Below are 7,964 nucleotides of genomic sequence, written 5' to 3'. Positions count from 1 at the left end.
GTGGCCTGGCGGGGCCCCGGGGTCGCCCGCGCTCCTCGTGCACTCGGGAGGAAGGCGGTGGGGGTGGGGGTTTGTCACATTCGCCCGGCGGAGCGGCCTCTCCCCCAGCCGTGGCCTCGGGCCGCGCCGCTGCCTCCGCGACTGCGGCCTTTCCCGCGAGCTCCGGTCGCCGTGCTTCCTCAAGCGCCTGGCGCCAGTCACTGAGTCTGCAGTTGGCCCGAGGAGCTGGTCGAGACAAGGAGAAAATCCGCTAGCTCACCACAAGCTGGTGGCCGCCATCGTCGTGACTCGCCGAGAGGCGCCCCCTCCCCCACCCGAGAAAACCTGGGGGATGGGGCCGGGCTGGCGAAGTGCGCAGGCGTAGGTTGCGGCGAGGCTGTGCGCAGGTGCAGCTAAGAACTCCGCCCCGGAATTGGGGCGGGGCGATGGCGGCGCTGGAATGTCCGCGGCCTGGAGCGGGCGTACGCAGGCGCAGTCCATACGTCTCGAGGGCTCTCGGGGCCGCCTGGGAGCGTCTGCAATCACGGCGCGCTCCCGCCCGCCGCCGGAGGCTCCGCCCGCGCGCCGACGCCGCCGGGCTGCTCGCGTTGCGCAGCCGGTAGCTGTCGCCGGGGAGCGCTGCGTGGAGACCCGATCGAGTGGGAGCCGAGCTGGGGAGCTGGGGAGTTAGAGGGCGGTAGGTCGGGGCCCGGCTGCCGTGAAAGGATCGCGGTCACCGCAGCAGTGAGCCCGCGGCTTTCAGGACGCTTGTTGGGTAGCCGAGCCTTTGTGGTGGCGACCGGTTCTCGAATCTTGAGAGCACAGACTCTGTTCCCGGGCTGCCCGCGTGTGAACCTTGAGCCTAACTAGAAGGGCCGGTGACAGGAGGTCAAGCTATGTCACTCCCCTGGGCAAGACTGCCTGTTGGCCCCTCATCTCACCCGGGGTAAAAGTCCAAGTTAACCCTCGGTCCGTAGCCCCTGCCTCTCACCACGTGTCTCCCGCCTTGCTCCGGCGGTGGGGTGGGGGTGGGCACTGCGGGGACGGCCCCGCCCCACAGCCCTCTCTCCGGCACCACCCGGGTGGCTCGCCGGCTGGCCTCCTTCTATCTTTGCTCAGGTGTCGCCTCTGTGAGGTCTCCCCTCGATACCCGACTTACAACCGCAGCTTCTCTAGTTCCATGATCCTGCTCAGTTTTTTTTTTTTCTTTTTTCTATAGCATTTATCATCTTGTAATGACCTTATCATGTATATCTTTATTATGGTTTTCTGCACAAAGGCAAGGATTTTGTTTCGTTAACGGCGGGCCCCCGGCTGGGAGACACATGCCCGGCACGTAGCGAAGCACAGGGGTTTGTGCACCCGGTGGGTGGGCTTCCGGTTCCCCATCACTAAGGAGGCTACTAAGAGCGATCACCTCTATTGATCATGGGGGGCGGGGGATGTTGAATAATGTATGTCAGTTCTTAGTACAAGGAACATAATAAGCAGTCTGTAGGTAGTTGGCTATTAATAGTATGCCCATTTATAGATCAGAAAACTAACGCGTCTACAGATGTTGAGTAATATGCCCGGAGACGCCCTCCTAGGAGGTGGTTGATCCAGAATTTGAACCCAAACAGAATGGCTCCAGAGCCTTTGCTCATAGGCGCCTGGCTATTATCTCTTAATAGGGCGCATTCAGGCACTCCCTGTGGCACATTTGACTTTTTTAAGTGGTTCAAGTGAGAAGCAAAGTTACAATTAGGCCACTGGCTATGAGACCAATTGCCAAGTATTTCTGTGGGAACAGCATCCTGGCTGATACAATGTCACTGCTTGGTGTTCCATGGATTCTAGGAGTTCAGATGTAATTCTTATGTGGAACTTCCCCTGACCAACTGTCCTCTTCAGTGACCTACTATTTTCCCCAGCACAGCAAGTATATACCCATAATATAATTCAATATCTAACCCTCTGCTTTCTGTTTTCCTATATCTCTATTAGTCATCAGGTGGCCTCATCTTGTCCCTTGTTTTGAAATGGCTCCAGCCTATACCTCTCCCCTTAGCTACAGATAGGATTAGCCAGTTGCCTATGCAACATCTTCACTTGAATATAACAAGCCTCTGAAACTTAACATTAACAGAAACATTGACTTCCCTCTCTCCCTCTGAACCTCCCTTCCCCCTGAAATGTGCTCCTCTCCCAATTTCCCCCCATCATAGTTCATGGCGCCACCATCTTATGTTTATTATTATGTTTATTTTATTCAATTGCACTTTAGAATAAAATTCAAACTCTTTACCTCTCCGTGGACAGCTCCCATGATCTGATTCCTGCCATATTCTCTGGCCTTGTCTCTTTCTTTTTCTCATTTATTGTCATCCCTCTGCACTACATTTCTTTCATCCCTCAAACAAGTTAGGCTGGTTCTAGCCTCAGGGCCTTTGCAGTTGCAATGATATCAGTTTGAAACTCTCTTTAAATAGCTAACTCCTTTCCATCATTCAGGTTCCTAGTTAAATTTTACTTCCTTAGAGAGGACTTCTCCAACAAACTTTCATAACATATAATAAACATATATTGCCCTCTACTCTAGGCATGGCACGGTTCTGGGTACTTTACATGGATAATCTCACTTGAGATTATCTCAGAATTTATTGTCTCATTTGAGCCCCACAAAATTCCATGAGATAGGTGCAACTTTACCCGGGTTTAAATTTTTTCCTGGATCTTCGTGAAATTATTATTTTTTAACTTGTTTGTTGTCTGTCTCACATGTTCCCCCTCTTCCCATGTCTGCTTCTTGGGAAGAGGAACTCACTGCCTGATTCACAGCTCTTTCCCCAGCATATAGGACAGTGCCTGGAGCACAGCAGGTGCTAATTGCATGTATTGACTGACTCTCAAGTTGGTTGTAAGCTCTATGGGACCAGATGTGTGTCACTCATGCTCATAATGATATCTTCAGAGTCTAGCACAGTGTGGATGTTCAAATACATTGATTGAAAAAATGGTGGAGTCACTTTAAAATTGACAATTGTAAGAAAACACGAGAAGACATTTTAAAAACTAGAATATGCTGTATAGAGATGTTATATTAAGACATTTCAAAAAACAAAAAATGTTTTTTGCTACAATTACTATTATCTGCAGGAAAAAAAGAGACAAGAGATGCCTCTCCACTTCATTAGTGTGTATTTTTAAAAACTAATCTTTTGCTCATGGCAAAAGAAATATATTTCAACAGTATAGAAAGGGAGTGATTGAAAGTAAAAGTCCCCCTCCCCCCTTCTGAGAAATAAGCATTGTTTTGAGTGTCTTTAGAAATTTTCTAGATATATACAAGAATATATTCCCTCAAATAGTTGTGACAACAGAATTTAAGTGTCAGTTAATTGAAAGATTCACCCAATAACATTTCCAGAAGTACAATGTTAGGATAAAAAGTTGTTGTGCATTCCAGTCTTGCTCTTCACACAAACATCATAACAGCCAAAGAGTAAGCTGAGATCATAGTACCGGTCTAGTGTCTCACTAGACATAATTTACCACTGCCCGGCCTCCAATCCCGCCCCCCCCCCGCCAAAAAAGATAAAAAGTTATTTTCGTTTTCTTTTAATTTCTAGAAAAATTATGCTAGACATACCCACTCTTGGCCAAATAGCACAGTTTGGACAGGCTGTATGCCTCCTTGTAAGGTGTAGTTGCCTTTGCCCAGAGTCCCACAGTTCACATAACAGACGACAACACCCCCCCCCCGCCCCCACCCCCAATGCACAGGCCACCAAGTGAGGGCATTTGTGAGCAGGGCCATGGAGGATCGGCCTTGGGCTCCTTCAAGATCTGTTGGGCCACGATAAAAAGATCAAAGGGAGTCATTTAATCCAAATACTCAGTAACAAGCCAGGGAATTTTGCTTGTATTTTGGAAACCAGTCAGATGATTTCGGAAAGAGGGTGAGCGAACAGAGATGCAGCGTCTGCTGACTTAGAGAATACCAGGGACGCAGCGCCCTGTAGGATTCTCTGATTCGGTGTGTACATTGCTTCCTGGAGAAAGAGGCCCTGTTCTTGCACAGTATTGCCTTCAAGACGGTGCTTCAGCTGCACCATCAGTGGGCCATTCCCTTGCTCTCTCAGGCTGGCTTTTCTGGCGAGGGTGGTATGTGATAAGACCAAGGGATCCCTTGACCACTCCCAAACCTCCTTCACTGTGAAATGAGTCCCCTGGTTGGAAGCGATAATGGGTGGGGTTTCATGCCTGTGGATCAGACACTCTGTAAACTGTATAGTGGTGCAGGCTGAAGCTCTGCTGGCAGGAAATGTACACATATACCTAGAATAAATGTCTGTTCCTGTGAGAACAAATTGTTTGCCCTCCCAGCATGTAAAGGGCCATGGCAGTCAACTGGCCAATTGGTCCCTCATGGAATAGTGCCATTTTTGGATTTCAGCGCTGGTCTCTCTTTCTGGCAGATTGGGTGTTTAGAGGTTATGGTAGCTACATCAGTCTTAGCAACAGCCCATGCCAAGGGATCATGCATAGTCTCCATCTCTGTCACCGTGATCACTTCATTCATGTACCCATCACGTTCCTACTCTTGCCTTCATATAGTCTATTCTAAATAGCCAGATCTTTTTAAAACATAGATCAGTTCACTCATGCTCAAAACCCTGTATGGCTCCCCACTTCACTCAGTAAAACCCCAAGTCTTTACAACGGCGTCCCTCAGGTGTACTCTGCTTCAGCCAACTGGCCTCCTTGGTGTCCTTTGAACTGGCCAGGTCCACTCCCACCTGGGTCTTTGTTCTCTCTCCCTGAAACACTCCTCTATAGAAATCTGCCCTCTCCTTCATTTCCTCCAATCTTTACTCAAATCTCACTTTCTCACTGAGATTTAAAAGCTTAACCTGACTTCTTGATCACCTTACTTAATATGACAAAATACCCTACACTTCCCAGTCCAGCATTCCTGATGCTTTACTCCCCCCCTCCCCGTTAAAGTAACTATCTTCTAACATACAATGTAATTTATTTATTATGTTTCTTGATTAGTGCCTATCTGTCCTGCTAGAAGATAGGGATCTCTGTCTATTTTGCTCATTCATATTCTTTTAAAAAATTCTTATTGATTGGCTGATTTAAGAAAGAGAGAGAGGGAAACCTGGATTTGTTGTTCCACTTATTTTTGCATTCATTGATTGATTCTTGTACCGAGGATCAAACCCACAGCCTTGGAATATTAAGCCGATGCTGCTCTAACCACTCTAACCAACTGAGCTACCTGCACAGGGCATCATTCACATTCTTTAAGCACTGGGAAGAGTGCCTGGAACAGAGGAAGAGCTCAACTAATAATAAAGGGACAACTTCAGTCTCCCACCAAAAAAAGTATTTTGAAACAAGGTGATATTGTTATGTGTTAAAATGAACAGTTAAGACTTAATCTCCAATATTATTATCAAAAGTGTAGGGGAATGATGTTTTTGTAGTTTGCTGGTGAGTATACAATTTTTTTACCACCTTTTGGAAAGCCAGTTAGCCATATAGGTGGCTCTTAATTTCTAGAATTCCAACTCTTGTACATAGTACATGAACACCCCTAAAAGTATTTTTCTCAACTTAGCTATTAATTATGATTTGAAAAGTTGATTTTATGGTGCAGTCTGCCAGCTACTGGGGCAAAGGACTGACATTCACATGTTTTATGTTTAAACAGTGTCATTTACACAACCCAACATTCCTTTTTCTCATTTGACCTGATTTTCTCATTAGTTTTGCAAGAGAGAGTAGAAAAATTGTTAGCAATAAATTGTGAAATAGATCTTTTGCTAAAGTTCAATGTGTTTAAACAGTTTGGGGTTTTTGTTGTCGTTTTTCTTTTTCCCCCAATTCAGCATTCTTTTTCTCATTCAACAGGTTTTTCATTTCTAGCTAAAGCTGATTTTAATACATTTATTTCAAGCATATCCGGCTTGCCTTTGGAACTAAAAATCATAGCTGGCTTTTTGTTCATATCACCTTTATTTGTTAATTTATTATTTATTCTCCATATTTATTGGGAAGCAGTTATATTCCAGGCCCTACCTATGTCAACGAGTCTCTGAATCTCTGCCCTCAGAAGGTTACCAGAATGCAGAGAAACTGAAACCCTTGTGCAGTGCTGCTAGGAATGAAAATGGTGCAGCCACTATGACTGTTCTTCAAAAAAAATTAAGCCTACAATTGCCATTTGACCCAGCAATTCCACTGTGGTTATATACCCAAAAGGATTCATAGCAGAGATTCAAACAGATATTTGTACACCCATGTTCACAGCAGCACAATTCACCGTAGTCAAAAGGTGGAAACAACCCCTATGTCCATAGGCTGATGAATAGGTAAACAAAATGTGGCATACACATACAATAGGGTATCATCCAGCCTTGAAAAGGAAGGAGATTTTGATACATGCTATGACACAAATGAACCTTGAAGAAATGCTACGTCTACTTTATAATAATTTGGAACTGGCAGTGAGGAAACCCAAGAAAAAAATGACAGAACTAGAAACTATAAATCCAATTTCACTCAACTATGTATATGCAAGAAAAGATGTATCGGTGGGCCAACTGCATTAGAATATTTTTTTAAACTTTAAATGGAAAGTGTGGGTTCCTTTTTCATGGACCCATGTTTATTATTTGTGGTTTTGCCATACATGCCTGCCTGTGTTTTACAGAGCTGTGATACTATATATTAATTAAGAGCCCCAGGACCCAAAGTGTTTGAAATAAAGTCTGAAGGGAGGCAAATGTATGCCTGTTGATTCACAGACTGTGGACCACAAAGTTTGGATCCCAGGTTAGATTTTTAAAAGGAATCAGTAGCATCTTTTCCAACCATAGATTTCAACAGTCTTACCTACTTTTGTCTTTTCAGCCCCACAATCACAGTCCTTGTCAAAGCCGAAAGGAATGTAGTATCATTTGAGAAATGGTTCATCCTCCCTACCATTTATTATCATAATTCCCTTGGTCCCATAACACTTTTTCGGGTCCTTACCATTTTTGCATGCTCTGGCTCTTCCAGGATTTTAATATTACTGCCACGGTGTGTGGTTCTGTGCCACCACCACGGAGTTACCCTGTGCCGCCGTCCTTTTGAATGTTCATCCTGTAGCCTCGCTTCAAGCACTGTGTGCCATCACTCTGATTTCTTTAAGAATCCCTTCACCTCTTTTCTCTTTGTTGGAATTGCCCAAAGTCATGCTTCTGAGCACTTCTTGAGCTGCCTCCTTTTGGAAACTTGTGGAATTATGCCTATATTTTCTTCAAATATTTTGAAAGCTAGCTTCCTAAAGTCCTCTGTGTACATTTTATCCAGATCAGCCTTGCCCTCCCTTGAAAGGAGCTCATCCCTCCCTGTCTAACAAATGGCTTTTCCCATTGGTTGGAATCAGTCAGAGCACAGTTATTTTTATTCCTTCCTCTACCTTCTAGGACATGAAATTGTTAGGAAGGCAAGTGAAAGAATCTGCTTTTATATGAATGAAGTATCCAGAATGTTATCTCCATTGTGTGTGCTCTGCCAATCGTGTGGTTTTTCTCCAAGTGGCTCAGCTCTGCTTCCCTAAAAACATTACTTCTGCTCCCCTCTCCTTTCATCTTCATCCAAGTGTTGAGGAATTCCTCTGAACCTATTGTTATCACAGCCTGCAGCGTTGCTCCATCTCCTTCCAATAGGTCTTTTGTGCACAGCACACCCTTCTATCATGTTCCCATGGATCCGTTCCATCCCACCAACCCTCATCGGTATCTGTGAGGCCTTGTTTGTCACCCTGTGCTGTAATCTCAAGGTTACTATGTTGCTCGTGTTCTGTGCATGATATCTGGTTATCTGCTGCGTACGTTTGGTTTCTGATGTCCTTTCCAATTGTTTTCTCATTGAATTACTGGGCACCTCCCTGTTGAAATTCTTCCCAGCCCTCCTGAATGTCATCCATGGAAACCCATTTCGGT

General features: G+C 45.3%; 1 non-coding gene across 1 annotated transcript; it reads left to right on the top strand.

The window, feature by feature from the left end:
• The first annotated feature begins 3,387 nt into the window (after nt 1-3,387).
• Nucleotides 3,388-3,542, top strand: LOC148091857 (small nucleolar RNA SNORA23). The gene has a single exon (XR_015715502.1). It is a non-coding gene; the product is annotated as a small nucleolar RNA SNORA23 (small nucleolar RNA).
• The last annotated feature ends 4,422 nt before the right edge of the window (nt 3,543-7,964 follow it).

This window comes from Miniopterus natalensis, chromosome 12, assembly GCF_054644295.1.
Source record: "Miniopterus natalensis isolate mMinNat1 chromosome 12, mMinNat1.hap1, whole genome shotgun sequence".
NCBI classification, from domain to species: Eukaryota; Metazoa; Chordata; class Mammalia; order Chiroptera; family Miniopteridae; genus Miniopterus; species Miniopterus natalensis.
The sequence above is the reverse complement of the archived record's forward strand: the minus strand, read 5'-3'. Positions and strand labels throughout refer to the sequence as shown.